We start from the raw sequence: 25,258 nt of genomic DNA, 5'->3' as shown, positions 1-25,258 counted from the left end.
TTTTCAGATACAGCTGCTTTCTTTTAACTAGTTTTTGTGTGGTATATCTCTTCCCATCCTTTTTCTTTCGACCTTCTCCATTCTTACATTTAAGATGTGTCTTTTTTTTTTTTTTTTTTTTTTTTTTTGGAGAGAGAGAGAGTCTCACTCTCGCTCAGGCTGGAGTGCAATGGCACGATCTCGGTTCACTGCAACCTCCACCTCCCAGGTTCAAGCAATTCCCCTGCCTCAGCCTCCCAAGTAGCTGGGATTATAGTAGAGATGGGGTTTTGCCATGTTGGCCAAGCTGGTCTTGAATTCTTGACCTCAGATGATCCACCTGCCTCGGCCTCCCAAAGTGTTGGTATTACAGGCGTGAGCCACTCTGCACAGCCAATTTTAGCTGTATCTCAAAAACATCATGGGTTCTGTTTCCTTTCCTTATTCCGCTTTATAATATAAATCATTTACATCAAACATCTAAAACACTATGGATTGTAACATACAGCCATATTTTATGTATGATTTAAAAAGAGAAACACCACCAATTAGGTCCTGGACAGTAACCTTAACAATATCTCTGTGATATGCATAAATCAATCACATCAGTTTCTCTGAACCTCAAAATTTATTTCATCAATTCTCAAGATGTGGCAATTTCTCTGGTTTTACATTCCCAGAAGCAAAGAAAAAGTACACAACTTCTTCAAGTCATGAGTAGCTTCTTTTTTATAGCTCTTGATGTTTACAAAAAAAGAATGGAATTGCTTCACTAATATTAAATTTTCATCCTGCTGCTCTATGTCTATGACAAGGCAGAGGGCATCTTTTTGAAGACATTTTAAATAGCAATTAAACTCAAAACATGTAATGACAATGACACACAAAACTCAACTTATAACCAAATGAAGAGTTCCAACCAAGTTGACACAAGCTGACTGACAGAGCTTGTAATACACACAGCTTGGCATATGCCTCTCCATTTCAGAGATGTAAAAATATGAATAAATGTTTGCCCTAAAATCAATGAAACAGCATTTGGACTGAAAATCTATGACTGTTATAGTGTTTTCTTTTTTTCTTTTTTTTTTTTTTGAGACGGAGTCTTGCTCTGTCACCCAGGCTGGAGTGCAGTGGCTGGATCTCAGCTCACTACAACCTCCGCCTCCCGGGTTCACACCATTCTCCTGCCTCAGCCTCCCGAGTAGCTGGGACCACAGGCGCCGGCCACCTCACCCGGCTAATTTTTTGTATTTTTAGTAGAGACAGGGTTTCACCGTGTTAGCCAGGATGGTCTCGATCTCCTGACCTTGTGATCCGCCCGTCTCGGCCTCCCAAAGTGCTGGGATTACAGGCTTGAGCCACCGCGCCCGGCCTGTTATAGTGTTTTCTATTCATTATTCTCATCCTGTTTCTTCTCCCCCTTCTTGCTTTCTTTTGGTTTGAATATTTTCTATCATTTCATTTTTTCTTCCTACTAGTCTGAAACTTATGCATTTATTTTCTATTTTTTACACTTACCTAAAATTTCTCTGTAATCCATGGATCCTCAATTTATTTAAAAAACTAATGTTAATGAGTAGCTTTATTTTCCTCCCATCTAATTTAAGGGCCACAGAACACCTTCACTAACCTCAATCCTCTCCCAACTTATATGCTCTTAATGTCATATATGTTAATTCCACATATTTTAAAACTTTCTAAAATAACATTATTTTATAGCATAAGTGTTCATTTACATTTTTGCATATATTTAGAACTTTCTTTGCTCTTCATTTCTTCTTCTATTTATGACCTCACCTCTGGGATCATTTTCCTTCTACTTGAAGTACATATTTCAGAACTACACTACTCAGTACAGCAGCCACTAGCCATATACAGCTATTGAAATTTAAACTAAGTAAAATCGAGTAATATTAAAAACTCAGTTGCTCCATCTCACTAGTCACATTTCAAGTGCTCAGCAGCCACATGTGACTAATGACTACTGTACAGCAAATATGTAGGACATTTCCATCATGGCAAAGAGCTCTACTGATAGTGTTCATCCAGAGTTTCTGTTCCAGGACCAAACAGGGCTGGGCTGCTATTTCTCGTGGCCCAATAATGAGACACAGATGAGGTGGGGAGGAAGAGAGTTTTTATTTCTGCAACCAGTTACAGGGAGAAGGCCTGGAAATTATCACCAGACCAACTCAAAATTACGACATTTTCCAGAGCTTATATATCTTCTAAGCTATATGTCTATGTGTAAGTGTGCATTCATCTAAAGACATAAGTGATTAACTTCTTTTAATCTATAACTAAGGTCTGAGTCCTGAAGACCTTCCTCTGGAGTCTCAATAAATTTACTTAATCTAAATGGGTCCAGGTGCTGGGGTGATTACCCTTATCTTGTCCTCTGCTAAATCATGGAGGTTTGGGGAGTTCCTTCAGACACCAATAAACATGTTTGTGGAGGCCTGGGGAGTTTCTTCATCCCCACAATAAAACTTGTTTAATACTAAATGGGTCCTGTTAAAAATTCCTTCGTGATTTTGTCATATTTTAAGTCCCAGAAAAGGCCTAGGCAAAACTCTTGATGGGCTTTTATTACCTTCCAACCTTTGTGTAAGGGCACTGGCTTTTAATATTTAACTTAACCACTTAGTACTGAAACAGTTGTTATGGAGGTCTGCATTAGTGAGACCCGGCCTGCCACATTTCCTTTTCTGAAGATATTATGGTAGTGATCACCTTTGTGAAAGGAAAATAAATCTTGGGGCCCCAAAATCACTAAGCCAAAGAAAAAAGTCAAGCTGGGAAGTGCGTTAAGCAAATCTGCCTCCCATTTCATTGCTAAATAACAGCTACAAGGATAAAAAAGCTGCATACCTCCCTCACAAGATTGCCCACTAGGAAATTCCTTGTGGACCCCCAGATCTTTACCCTAAAAGAGTTCTGTTGAATTTCACTCTGACAATGTAAATTGATAACTTGTCCTCACAGGTACAGGGCAAAGGACAGAACTCAAAGTCACCCCTTTTTGCAACTGAGACAAATGCATATCTGATTGCTTCCTCCACTCTATGTTTGTTTTATCTTAGGTAAATATGCAGATTCACTGAGCTAGATGAATGCACAAGTGACTATTCGTCTACCCGCCTCTCATATGTAAACTGCTGACCAAAGACTCAAAAGAAGGCAACCATTTGCCTCTTATCTACCCACACCTTTTATTTTATTATTTTTTTAATTTTAATTTTCTTTTTTTGAGATGGAGTCTCGCTCTGTCATCCAGGTTGGAGAGCAGCGGCTCGATCTTGGCTCACTGCAAGCTCCGCCTCCCAGGTTCATGCCATTCTCCTGCCTCAGCCTCCTGAGTAGCTGGGACTACAGGCGCCTGCCACCACGCCCAGTTAATTTTTTGTATTTTTAGTAGAGACGGGGTTTCACCATGTTAGCCAGGATGGTCTCGATCTCCTGACCTTGTGATCCACCCGCCTCGGCCTCCCAAAGTGCTGGGATTACAGGCGTGAACCACCGCGCCCGGCCCCCACACCTTTTAAAAGTTGATCTTTCTCCAGTATCTGCCCTTTCCCACTTAAGTACTGAAGCCCTCAAAATCGCTCTTAGAGAAAGGCACAGACCTGTCTCCTGAGCATGCACGCCTAACCTTGGCAAAATAAATTTCTAAATTGATTGAGATCTGTCTCAGATACTTTTTGGTTTACACCTTCTGTTTGTGTTTGGCCAAAAATATTCTTCTTTCATTTTCATTCTTGAATTTCCAAGTTCATTGTTACTTGAAAGAAGCTTTAGTTTGTTCTCTGCCCAAGTTACTCCTACAAGTCACACTGTCCTGCCATTCACTTCAAGGAATTATCTAGTCTCTGTCAAAAAGCAATCTAAGAAGCTCAAGTGGAATTTTTATTTTTTTCCTAGAGAAACAGTGTTGTCAAATGGAGTATAGATAATTAAAATGCTAATATTACACCTAGGGATATAAAAGGAACTAAGTGGGCTTTTGTGGGTGAGACTGGGAAGCCAATCATCATAAATTACATTATTTCTGTTGGAAAATGCATCTTAAGTTCCAAACTCACTCACAAATAAGCTTTTGGAGACTGAAGGGAGCCTCTGGCCTTAGTCCTCTAAGAGGGACCTACAAATACAGCAGGTAGAAAGAAGAAACTAGTATTAGGTTAGTGCAAAAGTAATTGTGGTTTTTGGCAATTACTTGTGGGCAATCTGCCCACCTCAGCCTCCCAAAGTGCTAGTATTACAGGTGTGAGCCAGCCTGCACGGCCTGTTGTATTTTTTAAATCCTAGGATGAAATGTATGCACACTGTAACAAAATAATCTAACTGTATTTAAAATGTGTAAAATAACCTCATAAACGGAATGAGTGAGAAAGGTATGGACCTAAAGTAACTTTGGACATGAGCAAAGTCTGTAAAACTAAAGGCAAAAAGTACTGTACACAAGCTCTGTACTCTAGTTGATAAAGTCGTTTCCCATCAATTCAAGTTTACAGTTTTGAAACCATTGTACCTATATACTGGAATCATACAACTGAGGAAATAGATGGTGGGTGGTAGGAGCCAGGTTTCTCACTGTTAGATTAAGAGTTTACAGACAAGCGTGGGGGGTAAAGCTAGAAGGATTTGTGTGATAATGGATTAGAACTGGAGACATCAGTATGAACTCATGTTTAGTTTAACATAGAGACAGATGGCTACATATAGAAATATTTATAGCTCTATCTCTATACTACTTGGTATATACACATATATTTCCCTGATCAATCAACTGAGACAGCCTAAAAGCAATGACACCCCCATAACAGTGAGCATACCTAGGGCTCAGATCTCAATTTCCAGTATTATTCTCCAATAACAGTGACTAGGGACCTTAGAAAAATGGCTGATTTTAGGGATGGGGAAGAAAAGATGCGCAATGAGCCTACAGCATCCTGTAGTGCCAGAAAATAAGATAGTACTTTAAAAAATGCAATGATAGGATATGTCAAAGGAACACAGGAGCTAACAGTAAGAGCTACCAATGGCCAAAGCTGAAACAATTTGCTGGGGAAAAAAAAAAACAAAAACACATAAATGTAGCATTGTATTATAACCTAAATTATAAAATAAATACCCATAAATCCATACTGATGCAAATAAATGATTGAGTAAATAAATGGAGAGAAAAGACAGATCTCCCTGCAGAAGAATTAAGCAAATTTTAAGGTTTTGTTTTTGTTTTCTTGAGGCAGCATCCTGCTTTGTCACCCAGGCTGGAATGAAGTGGTGCAATCAAGGTTCACTGCAGCCTTGACCTCCCATGCTCAAGTGATCTTTCCACCTCAGCTTCTTGAGTAAGTAAGACTACAGGCATGCACCACCATGCCCAGCACTTTCTTTCTTTTTTCAGAGATGGGGTCTCACTATGTTGCCCAGGTCAGTTTTGAAATCCTGAGTTTAAGTGATCTTCCCACCTTGGCCTCCTAAAGTGAAGTGATAAGATTACAGGTGTGAGCCACTGTAGCCAGCCAAAACAAAGGGTGGGGGCAGCGGGCCGGGAAAGCAAGGTTTCTTACTCCTCTTCTCTCATTTACCCATGAGTTGTGGTCAGCCTAAAATCCACCAAGGTAGAATTGGGAGACGGGGGAGTCATGAGCTCTTCTCTGTATTTCAAAAAGTCAGGAAAAATTACATAGTTAACCACATTAAGGGCTTCTCTTCATATTGGCTTGTGTATAGGCGATAAATAAATAAAGCCTTCTTAGTTAATGTAGGATCAGGTCGCTTTGCTTTTAGGTGGAATTACCTCAAGTCTGTGCTGTGATCTGATGATCTTGTACTGAGCAGATATCACAATTGACCACTGTATGTTTGCAACACGTGGTTTAAAAAATAAACTAATTCTTGCACAGTAAATACAGTTTGCTTATAAAATCTATAAAAATTTACAGTGGTGCCAGTTAGAATGGCGATCATAAAAAAGTCAGGAAACAATAGGTACTGGAGAGGATGTAGAGAAATAGGAACACTTTTACACTGTTGGTGGGACTATAAACTAGTTCAACCATTGTGGAAGACAGTGTGGCGATTCCTCAAGGATCTAGAACTAGAAATACCATTTGACCCGGCCATCCCATTACTGGGTATATAGCCAAAGGATTATAAATCATGCTGCTATGAAGACACATGCACACGTATATTTATTGCGGCACTATTCACAATAGCAAAGACTTGGAACCAACCCAAATGTCCATCAATGATAGACTGGATTAAGAAAATGTGGCACATATACACCATGGAATACTATGCAGCCATAAAAAAGGTTGAGTTCATGTCCTTTGTAGGGACATGGATGAAGCTGGAAACCATCATTCTGAGCAAACTATCTCAAGGACAGAAAACCAAACACCACATGTTCTCATTCATAGGTGGGAATTGAACAATGAGAATACTTGGACACAGGGTGGGAAACATCACACACCTGTGATGGGTGGGGGGAAGGGGGAGGGATAGCATCAGGAGATATACCTAATGTAAATGATGAGTTAATGGGTGCAGCACACCAACATGGCACATGTATACATATGTAACAAACCTGCACATTATGCACATGTATCCTAGAACTTAAAGTATAATTTTAAAAAAAAAGAATAAATGTACTGTGGTGTTGGAGGGATGAAAGCACAACTAAAGAGGTTCTCAATAGTGCAAAGACTGGGAACACTGATGTAGCAGAGAACTGGTTTCGAATTCTGGCTCCATCACTTCTCGCTCTGTGAATTAGCTTACCTTAACTTTTCTGATCCAGATTCCTCCTGTTATAAAGTGAGATAATATCAGCCTCCCTGGGCAGTTGTGAGAATCAGGGGTATAGAAAATAGCATAGCACCTGATGCATAGTGGATTGTCCTCCATGCAGGTGAAGTTCTGATGAGGATGACGGTGGGGATGACGATGATGATGGTGATGATGATACTAATGGTGATGCGGATGATGGTGATGGTGATACTAACAATGACAATGAAGATGATATGATGATGACGATGATGATAATGGTGATAGTGACGGTGACAATGATGATGGTTATGGTGATGATGACAATGAAGACTTCTCATCCACAGAGATTCTGGCTTAATTGGTTTGTGGTAAGGTCGGGCATCAGTACTATTTTAAAGCTTCCCAGATGACTCTAATGTACAATCTGGGTTGACAACCACTGTCCCAGTCCAGCAGAACTCAAACTGTTTGATCTCAGGACCCCTTTATACTCTTAAAAATTATTGAGGACCCCAAAGAACTTTGTTTTAAACACAAAAACATATACATACTCCTTTCATTAGCCATTAGATTAATGACATTATCACATTATGTAGCCCCTAAAAAACTCCACTGGACACTAGTAAAAAAAAAAAAAAATGACAGAGCAGCCTGGCCAACATGACAAAACCCCATCTCTACTACAAAATACATAAACTAGCCAGGCGTGATAGTGCACAGCTGTAATCAGCTACTCAGGAGGCTGAGGCATGAGAATTGCTTGGACCCTGGAGGCAGAGGTTGCAGTAAGCCGAGATTGCACCACTGCACGCGAGCATGGATGACAGAGCAAGACTCTGTCTCAAAAAATAAAAAATAAAAAATGAGAGTGGGAGAAAAGAAACAAATAATGTCTTGTGCTGTTCTGAAAATCGTTTTGGTTTCATGGACATCCTGATGCTACCTTAGACTAGTTTTCTACACCACAGTATTGCCCCCTGTGCCCCTCTTCCCCCAACACTGCATTCACACCCACAGACTGTCAGTCTCCCTCACTCACATCTCTGCCACACCTAGAGGAGGAGTGATACCATTGGCTTTCAGGCAATAGAAAACAGTCAAATCCCACATAGCCTGATACTAAATGATCATTAGAAAGGGGCCAGACCAAAGGTTGCCACGGCTCTTGCTGCTTGAAATAAAACATTATAGATTTGCAAGATAAATTAATAGAATAAACAGGACTATCGGATCTGCATGGGCAAATGAACCCTCAGGTCCTTCGTAAACAGAAGAGATGCTGAGCAAAACTAATCGCTTGACCAATCACACATCACCTTGATGACTGACAATGACAAGGCACACTTGGCTGACCTAGCTGAGTATCAACGGTCCAAACTGGTGGCCATTGGGAGAGATTAGGTCCACATACAAGTTCATTTGTCCCACACAATGTTATTTCAAAATATAAATTAGTTCCCAACATTAAAATCTGGACATTTCATGTAAAAACCTGGATTTCTGGCTTTTCTTGAAACAGAAGAAAATCTGGCAATACTCATGCTTTGTTTCCTCAGTGGGATGAAGCAGAGTGGTAAGTGCTGCCTTCAGATGGCACTTGGGTCTCCTTTCTTACCACAGCCTACTTCTCTCAGTTGCATTATATTTAGTATTACATATGCACGGAGATAACGTTATCACTTTTGTTTAAGAAGTTCATGGATCTTAAAGGCCACTCCTTTGCTTTAAGCCATATCAGTAAGGTTAGACTCACCTCATTTATTTAGAAGTCAGTCTTACTATAACTTCTACTATCCAGAACTTACTCTGGGATCTGAAAAGCCATGAAGCCAGGAAACCAAGAGAGTAGGCACAACGTCTATGAAATTTCTTCTGAATAAAGGCATTGCACTTGGCTAACTCTATTTTATATGCAATCCTAAAATGTTTTATCAGATTTTTCAAGTCAAAGAGGAAAATAATTAGACACAGGAAAAAACAAAATCCCAGCTTGTAAACATAAGGGGGAATTGCCCACCTCAGCCCACCTCTCCCTCCCCCAAAACACCATAACTCAGTGCAAGGAATTTTTTAAATCAAGATTAAAGACCAAATATTCCTCTACCACAAGGAACAAGGATGTCTGCTTTCACCAATGCTATTTAACATAGTGCTAGAAGTTCTAGCCACTAGAATAAGGCAAAATATATATATATATATAGAGAGAGAGAGAGAGAGAGATTGAAAAGGAAGAAATAAAACTGTGCCTGTTTGCAGACATGACTGTTTATATAGAAAACTCAAGGAATCTATAAGAAAAATGTAAAAACCTCCTAGAATAAGTGAGTTCAATAATGTTACAAGATACACACACAAAAATTCATTGCTTTTCTACACACTGAAAATGAACTAGTGGAATAAAAAACACAAAATCATCTACAATTGTTACCAAAAAAGTGAAATGCTTAAGCATAAATTCAACAAAACATATACAGAATCTTTAGGATGAAAATTTTTAAAAATTAATGACAGAAATTAAAGAAGGCCTAATGCTTTGAGAGAGATGCTTATGCTCATAGATTAGAAGAATCAACTGAATAAAGACATCAGTTCTTTTTAAATTAATGTATAGGCATAATGCAATTCTTGCCAAAATCTTCATAAGGCTTTCTGTAGACATAGACAAAGTTATTTTAAAATTTACATGTAAAGGCCCTAGAATATTCAAAAATTTTTTGAAAAAGAATAAAGTAGGAAAAACACTTTTCCTAATGCGAAGGCTTACTATATAACTGCAATAATCAAGACAATGTGGCATTGGTGGAGGAACTGATGCATTTTTTAAAAGTAACATGATAAAGAGCCCAGAAATAGACCCACACAAATATGTCCATTTAATTTCTGACAAAGGCAATTCAATGGAGGAAGGATATCCTTTTCAATAAAAGGGAACTGGAGTAATTAAACATATGTAGTTTAAAAAAAAAACCTAAACCTAAACATCAACCTATATAATTATATATAAAAATTAATTAACAATGGATCATGGACTCCAATGTAAAACATGAAACTCTAAACTTCTAGAAAAAAATTTGGAGAAAATCTTTGGTACCTATGACAAGACACAGGTCTTAGTCTTAACACTAGAAGTGTGAACTATAAGAGAAAAAATTAATAATTTGAACTTTATGAAAATCAAAATATTTGCTCTCCAAAAGACCCTGTTAAGAGGATGAAAACTAAATTACAGACTGAGAGAAAATATCTGTAAATCACATATCTGACAATGGACTTGTATCTAGAATATCTAAAGAATGCTCAAAACTCAACATTAAAAAAAAAACTAATTAGAAAATGAGTGAACATTTTACCAAAGGAGACTTATAAATTAGCAAATAAAACACTTGAAAAGATGCTCAGCAACACTAGCCATTAGAAAAATGCAAATTAAAACAACAATAATGTATCACTACACACACGTAAGAATGGCTAAAATAAAAAAATAGTGATAACACCAATTGTTAGTGAAGATGTGGAGAAACACTCATACATTGCTGGTGGAAATGTAAAATGGCATAGCCACTGTGGAAAATTACTGGGCAGTTTCTTTTAAAACTAAAAATCAATCTACCACACAATCCAACAATTTCATTACTGGGCGTATATCCCAGAGAAATGAAGATTTATGATCACACAAACATCTGTACACAAACGTTTTATGGTCACTTTATTCATAATAGCCAAAACCTGGAAACTATCAAAATGTCCTTCAATGGGCAAAGCATTAAACAAACTGTGGTACATCCATACCATGGAATACTACTCAGCAATAATAAGGAAAGAATTACTGCTCCACACAAGTTGGATTAAACTCAAGGAAATTGTGCTGAGTGAAAAACTAAAAAGCCAGTCTCAAAAGACACAGACTTCATGATTCCATTTGTATAACATTACTTAGCATAATTAATTATAGAGATGGAGAACAGAATAGTGGTTGCCAGGGATTAGAGATGGTGGAGGCGGTGAGGTGGGCTTAGGGTTTGGGGATGAAGAGGATATAGCTGTATAGCAAGAGAGAGTCTTGTGATGAGGGCACAGTTAAGTATTGTGATTGTGGTGGTTACATGAAGCTACACACATAATAAAATTGCATAGAGCTACACACACACACACACACACACACACACACATACAAATGAGTGGAAGTATAACTGGCGAAATCTGAGTAAGCTATCTGGACATTACCTGTGTCAATTTCCCAGTTTTGATAGTGTACTATAATAATACAAGATGTTAACATTGGAAGAAGCTGGCTGAAGGGGGCTCAGGAACTCTCTGGACATTTCTTTGTACCTTCCTGTGAATCCATAATTATTACAAAATAAGACATTTTCTAAAGGTTAAATCATTTTAATTTTAAAATGTCCCTGTTGCTGCTGAAACTCACATCTCCATATACTGATCAAGAACAGCACTAATGGTCCCTGGCCTCCAGGAATTCACGATTCCTACTGACATTTCTTTGACACCTTGGCCAAGTCACTTCTATTCTCTGGTCCTCAATTTTTCATCTTCAAAATGAAGATTGAATGACTATTAAAATCTCTTGCAATTCTTGAGATGAAGGGTCCTAAAGGAACTGAAGAGGATGCCATGTAATGTAAAATATGGGTTTTACTCCATCAACCAGCCAAGACAGAGGACAGACACCAAGACATGGCAATCGAGGACACCATGTGTAAACAAAGACCATTTAGACATATGCTCTGGGCTTTGCGGCCCAACTGGTGAGACCAGTTGGTGGGGTATGAAGGAAATGGGGGCTTCCAGGAACCATGTTGAGTGGAGATAAACAGGGAGGAATGCAGAAGACATGGGAGCAGTGCCAGTCTCAGCCCGAGCCAGCTACACCCACACATGGTTATGAAAGACTGATAGCCTGCAAGTTGAATGCCGCCCTGCCCTCTCCAGTCCCCACCAGCCGGTAGGATTGGGAGTGGTCTTAACTGGCCTCAGCTGAGGCCCAGGCACCAGCATACACAGGGCATCTCGTCCAGTCCCATGGCTTCAAACTGCCTATTAACTAATGCCTTCTACATTTGCCTCTTTAGTCCTTACCTCTCCCATGGAATTGAGACTTGTCTAACTGCCAACTTGACACTGTCACTTAGCATCTCTTCTTCAAATGGCCAAAGCCAACTTTTACCTCTCTGCTCCCTAAACCTGCTTCCTTTCTAGTTTTCCTTCTCAGGAGCCATCCATCTTTCCACAGTCCATTAACCAGTCCTGTTGGCCCCACCTCCAAGACATATTCCAAATCTGCTCACTTCCCTCCTTGCCCTTAGCTACCACCCAGCTCCAAGTCACCATCTCTTCTCCTGTGGACCTAACAGAGTCCCCTGCCTCAACCCTGCCCAGAATAAAATGGCCTTTCTACAGTGTCAATTAGATCTTGTCATTCCCCAGCCTAAACCTCTCAGTGGTCCCCATCTTAGTTAAAATACTTCACCCTGGCTGACAAGGCCCCATCTACTCCTCTGACCTCACGCCCTCCACTCTCAGTCTTGCACTCACCCTGCCGCATGCACAGGGCTTCCCCAGGTTCCTTCTTAGATTCCTCCGATAGCTCAGGAACTTTGCATGTGCTATGACCTCTGCCCAGCTCCTCCCCAGATCTTCTAATGCCTAGCTGCTTCTCATCAGCACCCCTCAGAGACTTTCCCTGCCCCACCTCTCCAGGTTCCACACCTGTCTCCCTCCACCAATCACGTAACAGTGTCTTCAAAGAGCGAGTTACCATCCCAGCATTTCCCTAACTTATTTTTTGTGACTGGTCTGTTGCCTGTCTCCACCACGAGAACATAAGCTGCATGTGAACAGGAGCCTTGTCTATCTTGTCACCCCAGTGGCTGTGACATAACCTGATATACATTAGATGCTCAGTAATATGTGTTTGATGAATGAAATGCTGGTCATCCCACTGTGTTTCCTTGTCTGTGTAAATATGTCTGTTGTGGTTTCCTAAGAACCTACAGCTCTTCCACCGTGACTCCTGTTCTACGGTCCTGATTTGCTGGACTGGAATCCTAAATTCAATGCTTACTCTTAGTGTCCTACCCCTGGAGGCTGAATCCTAGTCCCTAAACCCCCACTGAATGGCTAAGATCCAGTTTCCAACCAGACAGCCTACACTGAGACCTCAGCACTGCCCTTCTGTGGTCTCATCCTTAACTCATCCTTCAGGGTCCAGCTTAAATGTCTCTTCTCCAAGGAAAGCTATCCTCCTTCTGCCCCTCAGCACCCTTCATGCCTCCTCTATGCCTCCGTCCCTGCTTTCCAACCCTGCAGAGGTGGAGAAGTTGCTAATCTGCTGTGTTGACATGTGCTGGGGTGCCTTGGGCCAGGAAGCAGGCTGGTGGTGTGCTGATAGCCCGTGGCTATGCCCACGTCCATGCTCAGTTCCTGAGCCCTGGCGGAGTAGGCTCCCTTTCCCTTATTGCAGCACTCAGAGGAAGGACATGCTTCTTAGGACAGATCTGACCAACCTCTTCTCATGAGAGAAGGCCCAGCCATCCTCCCGCCCTCTTTCTTTCTCCTGCCCCTGAGTAATAAAGGCACCTGGCCAGAGCCTTCCGGAAGGAGACCCAATCATCCACTACACATTCCCAGTTCCAACCGTCATCCACATGGCTGGCTGTGCAGGTAAACGCAGAGTCTATTTCACACACCCAACCATCTAGTATTGGATGGGAGGACACTAGAGTGACACTGTTCTCCAGACTTAAGCCCAACCATGGGCCCCATCCAACCCAGATACCAGAAGAGCCCGTACTGGGATGTTATTGGACACTTGTCCAGTCATGTACAAAGTTAATCCTTTGTTATATAGAGTTAGCAACGTGCAGCTTCCTCTATAGGGAACCCAAGAGGGGAGAAGAGATACGTAGTACGATTTAACCTGCAAATCCTCTGCTGAGTACCCTGCACTGCATACAGTGGGTAGCATGTGGTTGGTGCTCAATAACTATTGACTGATGGATTGAATACAGGTAGGAGTATGACACAATCTAAGATCCCAGGGGTGGGGAGACCACACGCTTCGTTAGGGAGACCCAAAGTGGACCATGTGGCCGGGAGAGTCCCACACAGCACTCTAGTGACAGTGCAGAAAGTCACTGTGGGAAATCTAGAAGTTTCTGGAGGTTGCTATTTCATCATAGCACTGTGCAGGCCAGCCCTTCCTGCTCCACTGACTGTCAGGAAAAGCTTTCTCTTTTCTTCCTAGTCAGGCAGCTCTTGAAGTGCTCCACTCTCTCACCTCCACCAGGTGTCCTCCATCCAGGTGGGGAGGACACTTGCCGGCTGCTTGTCTGCTGACTCATCCCTTGGTTTCACTTGGAAAACCTACCACCAACTGACCTCTTTCCAAGCATCAGCCTCCTCATTTTCTTAATCCCTTAGGTGTGATCTCACCTCCACACAGTAGATTGCCTCAAGGCCCAATTCCAATATGAATAAAAATGATTCTTTTGTCATTTTCCAATCTTCCTTTTAAAATATTATTTTATAATTCTCTTTAAGAGGATCACCTAAGTGAAGACTATTTTTACCTAAGAAATGTTAAAATATAAAGACATGGCTGTAATCTGGGGATTCCTGTTAAAATGGCTAGCAGACAGAAGTCAGACGACAGGCTAGAAATATGTGAAGAGTGGTTGCCTTTGAAAGGCGGAGATGGTAATGATTTTCTTCCATTTTTCCACGCTTTCCAATTCTCTACAAAGGCCTTAATATTACTTTGATAACCAGGACCTCTGATAACCTGCCCCCACTTAGTAAGGACTTAGCTGGGAAAGTCAGCTTCATGGGAACTAAAAGGAACCAGGCAACACACAGTTCCCACTGCCAACTGTCAGGTGTGCAGGTCTGAGCTTCCCTGGGTGTGGGAGGAAAGAGAAAGAAGAGAGAAACTCCAAGATCCAAGAGATCCAGCAAGAAGGCTGGAGTCTGAGGACCCAGAAAGCTGAATGGCACAGTTACAACTAATGTGCTGAAGTTCTGTGGCCTCTGGGCCTCTTGACAATCAAAGACCCCAGAAAACTATCTCTACACCCTACCTGTGGAAGGGGAAAGTGCTTAAGATCATTTACAGGACAGCCACCTGGACCTCGAGTGGCTTACAGTTCCTTCATCCAGAGGGTCTTCATTTAGTACATAACAGGTGCTAAGCTGGGTGCTGGAGACATGACAGGGAACCCATCCAGCATGGCTGTGTTCCTGTGACATTCACATATAGGAAAAGCCAGCAAAGGGGAGGGATCGAGGAGAGCTTGTTAGGCAGAGAAAATACCCAAGGGTAAGGGAGAAGCCAGCCTGTTCTGAGCACACACAGTGGTTCCATCTGGCTGGGTCTCAGTGCCAGGTTGGACTAGAGGTGGGGCTGAGGAGCTGTCACAGAGCATTCTGGACACAGATGTCACATAGTCCCTCGAGGTCAGGGTCCTTAGGCATGGCAGCATTCCTTTGAGTTTTCCCTTTTGTAATGTTCCCATTCATGACAATGTGGAAGAGGGGTCCTTGCAGAGAAGGGCTGGGCTGGGAGACCAGTTAGGAGACTAAGCTGTGAGCCAAGGAAAATGAGGAACACCTGAACACTGGGGCAGACGCAGGGCCCAGCGAGAAGCAGATGGCTTCCTAAGGTTTTAAGTAGGTAGAATCAAGGCAGCTGGTACAGATCTTTTATTACATATAAACTGGGATAAGCCATCTTCTCCAAGACAAAAGAGTAGGCAGAAAACAAGACAAGACAGAAATGGAATTAGAACCAACCTGGGAGGAATGTGGAGTTAGGAGTAGAGAGTCTGACACTGGCTGCAATTATAAAAATGTAAAACAAACAAAAATTTGCTAGGTGTGCTTACTTAGAAATAATTAGCTGTCATATTAAGTTCACTTGTGTTATGGCTTAAATGTGTCCCCCAAAGTTCATGTGATGTGTTGGAAGCTTGATCCCCAATGCAACAGTGTTGAGAGATAGGACCTTTAAAATGTGATTAGGTCATGAGGGTTCTGCCCTCATAAATGGATTAATACTGTTATCATGAGAGTAGGTTCCCGATAAAAGGATGACCTCTGCTCCCTCCCCTAAGCCCTCTTGTGCATGCTTTCTTGCCCTTCCACCTTCTGCTATGGGATAATGCAGCAAGAAGGCCCTCACCAGACGCAGCTCCTTGATCTTGGACTTTCCAGCCTCCAGAACTCTAAGCCAAACAAATTTCTGTTGATTATAAATTACCCAGTCTTAGGTATTCTATTATAGAAGCACAAAATGGACTAAGATAATTAGATTCTCATTTTTTATCAGACTGTGGAAGTGAAAAATAAAAATCAAATAAATAAATTAAGAGGGCTGGGTGCAGTGGCTCATGCCTATAATCCTAGCACTTTGGGAGGCTAAGGTGGGTGGATTGCCTGAGCTCAGGAGTTTGAGACCAGCCTGGGCAACACGGTGAAACCCTGTTTCTACTAAAACACAAAAAATTAGACAGGCATGGTGGCGTGTGCCTATAGTCCCAGCTACTCAGGAGGCTGAGGCAGGAGAATTGCTTGAACCCGGGAAGCAGAGGTTATAGTGAGCTGAGATAGTACCACTGCACTCCAATCTAGCCTAGGTGACAAAGCAAGACTCCATCTCCAAAAAAGAAAAGAAAAGAAAAAGAAATTAAGAGAAGGGCAGGTATTAACCCCAAATATCCCACCATGAGGACATATTAAAGTTTTCTTGGCCACTCCCCTAGTATAATGTATGGAATGTCTTTAAGGACCCTCTGTTGTAAATACAAGGACCAGCCCTGCTGGACTTAATACATCCTGCAGGCTTTGAGATCCCTACTCTGTTGCCATCTCTCATAGGATTTGCAGACCAAATCCAAATACTTAAAATAACAACACTCACAAACATGCAAATCAGAGCAAAAAAGAAACTTCTAAAAGGCCCTGAAATTATGCTTTATGAGAGGAGACAATGGGGACCTGAGGATGGTGGAATTTTCTCTCTATGCATCTATGTTTCCAGGGCTCACTTTCTCAATAAACCTTAAATTTCTTTTAAAATAAGGGAACAAGCAAACATTACATTGAAGAGAAATCAATTTCATAAAGAAGGGGAGATTTCCAGGGTACTTTTGCTTCCATGTTTTGCTTCCATGAATTTGTGTTTAACAGAAGATGCAGCAAAACACACAATTATTGCAAAATCAAGGAAATCCACCTCACAATATCCCTTGGTTTCCCAGGCCAGTGTCACAACTGAAAATACATATTGTGGCTAATTGTGTGTCACAAATTAGAATGACAAGGCAAGAAAAAAAAAACTCTCTGATTAACTAATAGCAGCCAACACAGACAGCCTGTGTGGCTCGACACTGCTGGTTTATAAAAGGCAGAAGAAGGAAATGGCTTCTGGACCACAACAGGAAAGGCCTCTGCTCTTAACGAATAAATAACATTTAAATTATTCTCCCCCATTTGCAAAGCATTTTCCCACTCATTATCTCATCTGACCACGTATTCTTGTATCTCACCAAGAACTTGTATACAAAATAAAGAATAAAAAATAAATATGGGCCAGGCACAATGGCTCACACCTGTAATCCCAGCACTTTGGGAGGCTGAGGCAGGTGGATTGGTTGAGGTCAGGAATTTGTGACCGGTCGAGCCAACGTGGTGAAATCCGATCTCTACTAAAAATACAAAAAATTAGCCGGGTGTGGTGGCACACGCCTGTAATCCCAGCTACTCAGGAGGCTGATGCAGGAGAATTGCTTGAACCCAGGAGGTGGAGGTTGCAGTGAGCCAAGATCACGCTACTGCACTCCAGCCTGGGCAACAGAGTGAGACTCCATCTCAATAAATAAATAATATGGAACTCTCCCAACACAATAATAAGACAAACCCCCAAATGTTTTAAATGGGCAAAAATATTTGAATAGGCACTTCACAAAAGAAGATATGTAAATGGTCAAAAAGCATACAAAAAGATGTTCAACACCATTAGTCATCAGGGCAAAGAAAACTAGAACCACAATGAGATGCCTCTGTACACCACTTATATGTCCAAATTAAAGAAAACGAGTTTTAGCAAAGCTGTGGAGCAACTGAAATTCTCGTGTATTGCTGGTAGAAAAACAAAATGGCATAACCATCACAGATAATTTTTTGGCAGTTTCTTACAAAGTTAAACATACACTTATTGATATGACAATTCCATTCCAAGAGAAATGAAAACATAAGTCCACACAAAGACTTGTACCTGGGTGTTCATGGTAGCTGTATTCATAATTGCCAAAATCTGGAAACAAATCAAATGTCCATCAGCAGTGGAATGGATATACAAATTGTGGTACACATATACAATAGAAAACTGCTCTGCAATGGAGAGAAAATAACCACTGACAAACACAAAAACATGGACAAAGCTCAAAGACGTTATGCTGAGCAAAAGAAGCCAGAAACAAAAGACTGTACAGTGCATGATTCCATTCATATGAAATCGCAGAAAGGGTCAACTGAAGGTGCAGCGACAAAAAGTAGATCTGTGGTTGCCTGGGCATGGGGTGGGAGGTTGACTGCAAAGAGGCATAAGGAAATTTGTGGGTAGATGAGGGGTGATGGAAATAGTCTATGACTTGATTTGTGTATTAGTTTCATAAGTTATATATGTGAACCCAACAGTATCTGAGATAGGCCTCAGTCAATCTAGAGAGTTTATTTTGCCAAGGTTAAGGATGCACCCGTGACCCAGCCTCAGGAGGTCCTGACAACCTGTGCCCAAGGTAGTCGACGTACAGCTTGCTTTTATACATTTTAGGGAGACATGATACATCAATCAATACATGTAAGTGTACATTGGTTCAATCTGGAAAGGTGGGGGAACTTGAAGCAGGGAGCTTCCAGGTTACGGGTAGATTATTATCAATAGAAAGGAATGTCTGGGTTATGATAAGTGGTTATGGAGACCAAGGTTTTATCTCATAGATGAAGCCTCCAGGTAGCAAGCTTTAGACAGAATAGATTGTCAAAGTTTCCTATCAGACATAAGGTCTCTGTTAATGTTAATGCCGGTCAGCTTTTCCTGAATTCCAAAAGGGAGAAGGGTATACTGGGGCATGTCCAACCTTCCCTTCCATCATGGCCTGAACTAGTCTTTTCAGGTTAACTTTGGAATGCTCTTAGCCAAGAGGAGGTCCATTCAGATGGTTGGGGGGGCTTAGAATTTTATTTTTGGTTTACAGTGAAGACTTATCAAGCCGTACACTTAAATAAGTATGTTGTTAAATGTAAACTATACCTAAATAAAGATTATATTAAAAGAAATTAATGCAGCTAACGGTGACCCCTGGCAAAATAAAATAGTGTATATGTACGTACATATACATGCAAAGAAATGAGTTGAAACTAGAAGGATGCCAATCAAATGATAACATGGTCAGCTTGGGGTCAGAGTACATTTGGGGATGAGGGCAGCTGTAAAAGCAGACTTGGACCTTTTCTTCTACAAGTACTGTGTCATTTGAATTTTGGAAAGAAAAAAAACCTCAGAAGGAGGAGAAGGAGCAGGAGGAGAAGGAGCAGGAGGAGAAGAAGATGGATCTTAAGTGATTTGCCCGGGAGCACCTTACGAAGATGAGATTCAAGTCTAGGTCTAAGCTTTCTAATTCCGTGAGTGGGAGTGACCCACATCCAAGAGGAAGCTCAAAAGGAAGATGTTCTCCATCACCTCTTGCTCATCCTGACAGCATGCAAAACCACATCCAATGCAGCTCAGAAAACTCTGAAATTGCCCAATTTCATTGGAAACACTTAATGCTGTGGTTTCCAATTTCAATTGTAAAGTAGATATGTAGGCCATTTTTACCATTAACTTCTCAGAAATGGAGAGAGCTCTCTTTCCACCTCCTCCCTCTCTGCTGCGGCTTTGGTGAAACGTGCACTCAGGCTCATCTGTCTCAATGATCTCCAGTAAGTACACATGAGTAGAGAGGCCTCAGTTCAGCTCTTCCTGGTCCCACCAGGGTTGATTCTTTGAGAATTCTAGAATGCCACATCCTAGGCCCCCCAAAGAAATCCTGCGTCTTACCCCCGGAAATGTGAATCATAGCACATTTCAAATCAACCATTGTTTAATACTCACAGACTGGGCACATCCAAAAACATATTTTCAGTTTTACAACAGTACCTGCTGCATATCGGCACTATTTGTGGAAGCAATAAATCGACACGGAGCTGAAACACAAACAAATGCTAAATTGCTTTTATAACACTTGATTTTCTTTCTATTTCTTTATTCAGTTTAGTTTTGTTTTGCTTAACTCTAAACTCACCAGCCAGAAGCTCCCTTGAAATGTGGGTATACAGCCACTAGGTGGCAAGAGAGAGTCTCCTGCCTGGAGGGAAGACCGCCAGTCTGTCCCTGGGTCAGGCCGGGGCCACCCCGCTACCTGCAATTAGCATGGGGCTTTATGAACCACGACTTTCTAATAAACACAGGATCTGTTTGATAGAGCCTCCAAAACAGGCCTACGTAGTGATGAAAGACTGAACTTCAGAAGAAAACCTTCATGGCAAACATCTTCAGAGATGTTCCCAACTTAAGGTTCTGAACACAGACACTTCCCTAGAAAGCCACTGTTTCTCAGTCCCGGGAGCCTTGCTTTGCTTTGCTTACAGACTTGCTGTTCTTAACTCACACTACAGCCAAGATAACATCTGTCTCTTCTCTTATCCTCTATTTCAATATAAAGGACTCCTCACTCTTGTTGCTTCCTATAGGCTACCCCTCCACAGGGAGAAATAGCTGATTTAACAGCAGTCAATATCCCAAATCTGGAACAGGGAGAATGGAAGCATTGAAAAATTGGAGAATTTAGGCCGGGCACGGTGGCTCATGCCTGTAATCCCAGCACTTTGGGAGGCTGACGTGGATGGATCACTTAGGAGTTCGAGTCCAAGCCTGGGCAAAATGGCGAAACCTCATCTCTACAAAAAAAAAAAAAAAAATCCCAGAAATCAGCCAGGCATGGTAGCGCACACCTGTAAGTCCCAGCTACTCAGGAGGCTGCGGAGGCAAGATTGCTTGAGCCCTGAGGTCAAGGCTGCAGTGAGCCGAGATCACACCACTGCACTTCAGCCTGGGCAACAGAGTGAGACCTTGTCCCAAATAAATAAATACATTTAATTTAATTAGAGGATTTAAGGATTTTCCCTACACACACCTCCTTATTTTCTCTGGCCCTTTCTGACTACTCTCCCTAACTCCCTGCTCATCTGGTCTCCCAAAACTACTCCAGAAAAAAAAAAGGTTGGGGACTAAAGGAAAGCCAGGCGACAGTGCCAGTGTGACAGATGACAAAGCCTCTGCCTGACCAAACCTTAGGTCCCTGAACTTTCTCCAAGCCCTATCTGTGGACTTGCCTATAAAAACCAGTTTTAGCAAAAACCCTCCTAAGCCAGTTTATCAAGATCCCCTTACCCTCAATATCCATCTGATTGGATTCTTCATCCCCCACCAGTCCCCAGTGATGTCTGATCACCAGGCCTTTCTTCAGCAAGAGTCATTACTGAGTTCAGCCAGGACGCCCCCTCACCCCGATATGCCCTTTTAGTAATTCTTCATCCACAGGTTCCCACCCTGTCCTAGGCTCTACATTCCCATTTACCCATGCTGCATTCGGAATTGAGCCCAGTTCTATGCTGAGGTCTCGCTTCACCTCTCACCATAGTCCTGAATAAAATTGGTTTTCACATTTAAAAACTGTCCAGCTCTGCTTGTTCCTTGACATGGGGTAATTTTTATTCTATGTGACAGTTCGCCTTACCTCAGCCTACACCCCTCAAAGCTGCAACTCTATGTTCAAGAATCAGACAGCTCTTTCCAATAGATAGGAAGAGGCTGCCCTGGTGAAAAGGAAAAGGCTGTGGGAGGAAGGAGAGAGCCCGAAGGCTGCCCCCTTCTCTAGACTGAGCTCTGGGATGGGTGGATGATAAAACCTAGATATATTTAGACATCTGAGGATGAAGAGGACTTTGCTTTGCTTCCACAGGGACCCCAAGGAAACTGCAAGCCCTCCAGAGACTAAAAACAGCAGAACAGCAAGAAATGGCAGCAAAGGTCTGGGCAGAATCATCCTATGTGGGCACAGACACATACAGAGTCCCCTGTGGCCCCAGGAGAGTTTATAAGAAGATCCAGAGGCTGTCCTATTCCACATCTCAGCAGAGAGAGGCCCATGAGCCTAAAAGCTGATCATCAGGACAAGAAGGACACGAATGGTCCTGCAGAGTGAACCGCGGGGAGCAAGGCCAATCACCAGACACCAGACCGGCCAGACACAGCTCTGCAGTTCCCCAAGACCACCACAGACCCATTGCCCCTCACCAATAGCTCCAGGCTGCATAGACCCCTCCACTTCGTGGATGTCCTCAAAGGAGAAAGGGGAGGCAGGAGTGGAACCCTGACTTGGTTCAGTTGAAACAAAATGACTGCACTATTGTTGAATTGCTGAAGTTTACCTGAAAGAAATGAGATTAAGTTTTCGGCCACAACGCAAAACAAGAAATGAGGCTTCAACTGAGATTAAGGTGAGTTATAGGAAAATGTGCTCCCTTGAAGGACCTGTGAAATGTGTTCGCTATGAGAAGATGACCAGAATTCACGTTCTTAGCTGTGGGACTCAGGCTGACTCCTGTTTCTGGAGCTTGCACAAAGGGCAGGGAAACCCCTGTTTCAGGCACAGTGATTTCAATGTTTAAAAGAAAACGGGTGGGCCCTGGCGATCACAGTAACATTTCATAAGTTTACATCTCTGTGAGGCAGGTAGTGTAATCCACATTTTGCAAAGGAGGGAACTGAGGCCGAGAGCAATTAAATGGCCTCTCCAATGGGGCCCAAACGTTGGAGAACAGAGCTTTAACGGAATCCAGCAATTCTATACTTAGAACTGACTCTCTCTTTATTATATCTCACTACTACCTTGATATTTAAAACATTTAACTTTTTTCAATCAAAAACTAACAATAATTTAGGCATAATGACTACTATGTCATTTAATGTCTTGCTGATATTTTCAATATTCCATGCCAGGATTAATTTCAACTCCTAAAGAGCTAACCATGGCATCAACTCCCAACAACCATCCTTCCAGAAATGTTTTCCCCTTTCTTTTGTTCTAGAGTGGCACTGACCTGTATGGTGACCACTTGCCACATGTGGCTATTGAGCACTTGAAACTGGCTTGTCAGAATTGAAGTGTAAAGTGTAAACCACATACCAAATTTCAAAGAAGTGGCACATAATAAAAAAGTGAAATATCTCATTAACCACTTTTTATTGACTATGCGTTCAAATGATAACATTTTGAATATATTGGATTAAATACATGGATGATGCTCCAACACTCACAGTCCCTTATCAAGTCTCCGCTTCACATTCTTGCACCTCTGACTTGGAAATAGCACTGGTGTCTAAGAGCCTATTAATGTCATCGATAGGTTCTTGGAAACCACAATTTTTTAAAAAATGACATATAAGAAAATGCATAACATTGAACAAAATGACATTATTCCAGGATCTGCTGCACATTGTTTCACTTAAAGTCAGTCTCCAAGAACCTATTGGTGATGTTCAGTGAAAACTTTCTGTCCTTCCTGTTTGCAGGTACCTGGGCAAGTTACTTAACTTCTCTAAGCCTGGTTTATGCCCCTGCAAAGAGGGAAGGATCATAATCACCAGTACTTAGTGATGCCGGAAGGAGAAAATAAAATAATAAATATGAAATGGCTGACAATGTCCTTGTCACATAGAAGACGTGTGATTCACAGTAACTGCTATTGTCTGCCTCACTTCACTAGTAACGGTCCAGGGAAGCCTGTAATGTGCATGATGCAGCACGTTCACATGCTGGACATGGGTGAAGGGAAAGGCCAGGCTCATCTGAATACAACAGGATGCTTGTGATGTTTTGAGGAGGAATCAAGGACTAGTTATTCACAGCATGGATCAAATGAGATAAGGCACGCAAAAGACTTTGTCAGTAGTAAAGCATTACGAAATGCAGAGACTAGCTGTGGATGATGATGAGTCAGACCCAGCTTCCCTCCGTGCCTGGCTGAAGTCACGCCATCTGTCTTGATGCCCTTACCCATCTATATAGAGGGAGCAACTGAGGCCCCTTCCAATACTGAAATCCTTTATTTCTGCTACTTTAGAAATAATCACATTTTTGGTAAATTCAAATGATCAAAGGATTCCATTTCCTAATGTTCAAAACTAGCTGCAGAAACATCTAAATGAATCAAACCAATAAAGTATTTATTGTGTATGTTTTGATTGCTGAAACTTCTATTTTGGCAACACACACACACAGAGAGAGAGAGAGAGAGAGAACCCATAAGTCTTCATCTTTCCTTGGATAAATGAGCCTTCTTGTCTGGCCGTTTAAGTCATGATTAAGTAAACGATTTCCAACTCACCGTTCGTAGCAGTTCAGGTGGGTCCTTCCTGTGTGGCAGTGGCCCTCCTGACTTATGATTTCCTGTGTGTCAGTCTGTTACCATTGCAGCTTAAATGAGGAAACAAGAACAAAACAACCTCCAACCCCAAGAGACTATTGGAGGCAAAGGCTTCAGTCCCCAGAATCTCACACGTGGGGAGCCCGAGAGTCCAGCCCTGACCTTTTCTCCAGTAATAACATAAGAAACAACCGGCGCTGGCTTTATTTTGGATACGAAGAGCGTGCTTTTCCTTAAATCTTCCTTTAGTCAGGGCTACCCCTTCATGGACACCCCGACATTCATGGTTCCTGCTTGAGTCCCTGCTTCCATATTCCTGCACTTCTCACTTGAAATATCCCTGGAGTCTGTTAAGCAGCCATGTTTGGAAGTTCTTGGTGTGCAGGCAGATGTGTGCATGACCTCTCTCTCAACACGACACAAGCTCCCCGAGATCAGACGGTATGCCTCCACGCCCCTTCCCAAGCCTTCCCAGCAGCACTGAGCATGTGAGGGGAGCTGGGGCCCAGGCCATGATGGGAAGCACTCTCTGCCTAAAGACTAGGGTGCTATACCCTCAATGGTGGGAATGAGCCCCAGCTCTGGTGTCTGTCTCGGTTCTTCCTCCTGAACAGTCAACATGAACTCCTCACCCCTCTTATCCACTTTGCATAAACTGAAAATAACAAACCCAGGGCTCTTTCTGTCATAGGAAAGGGGTTTTTTGGTTGTTTTTTTTTTTTTTTTTTTTTTTAATAAGATTAAACAGAGATGATTCAACACACCCAGGATATAACACATGGGCCATGAGTCAAGGCCGGGCATTCCTCTGGTCAGCCTGGTTGTTTGGGCCCCCTTGGCAGGGCTCTCTCCTGAATCTGCCCCCTCAGCCTCCCCATCACCACGGCATGTTCAGCTATGGGTACAAGGCCTGTAAATGGGGAAGTGGGTCAAAAGACATAAAGATCCCTTC

General features: G+C 42.1%; 1 protein-coding gene across 2 annotated transcripts in view; it reads right to left on the bottom strand.

The window, feature by feature from the left end:
• Window positions 1-24,917, bottom strand: part of IL37 (interleukin 37) — a 39,407-nt gene extending 14,490 nt beyond the window's left edge. For both annotated transcript variants that reach the window (XM_023194925.2, XM_023194924.2), the window contains exon 1: window positions 24,268-24,917. The gene's annotated coding sequence lies outside the window, so the exon portion shown is untranslated. The remainder of the gene's footprint in view (window positions 1-24,267) is intronic.
• Window positions 24,918-25,258: the final 341 nt, after the last annotated feature.

Source organism: Piliocolobus tephrosceles, chromosome 15 (assembly GCF_002776525.5).
Source record: "Piliocolobus tephrosceles isolate RC106 chromosome 15, ASM277652v3, whole genome shotgun sequence".
NCBI lineage: Eukaryota > Metazoa > Chordata > Mammalia > Primates > Cercopithecidae > Piliocolobus > Piliocolobus tephrosceles.
This window is presented reverse-complemented; position numbering and strand designations above follow the sequence as displayed.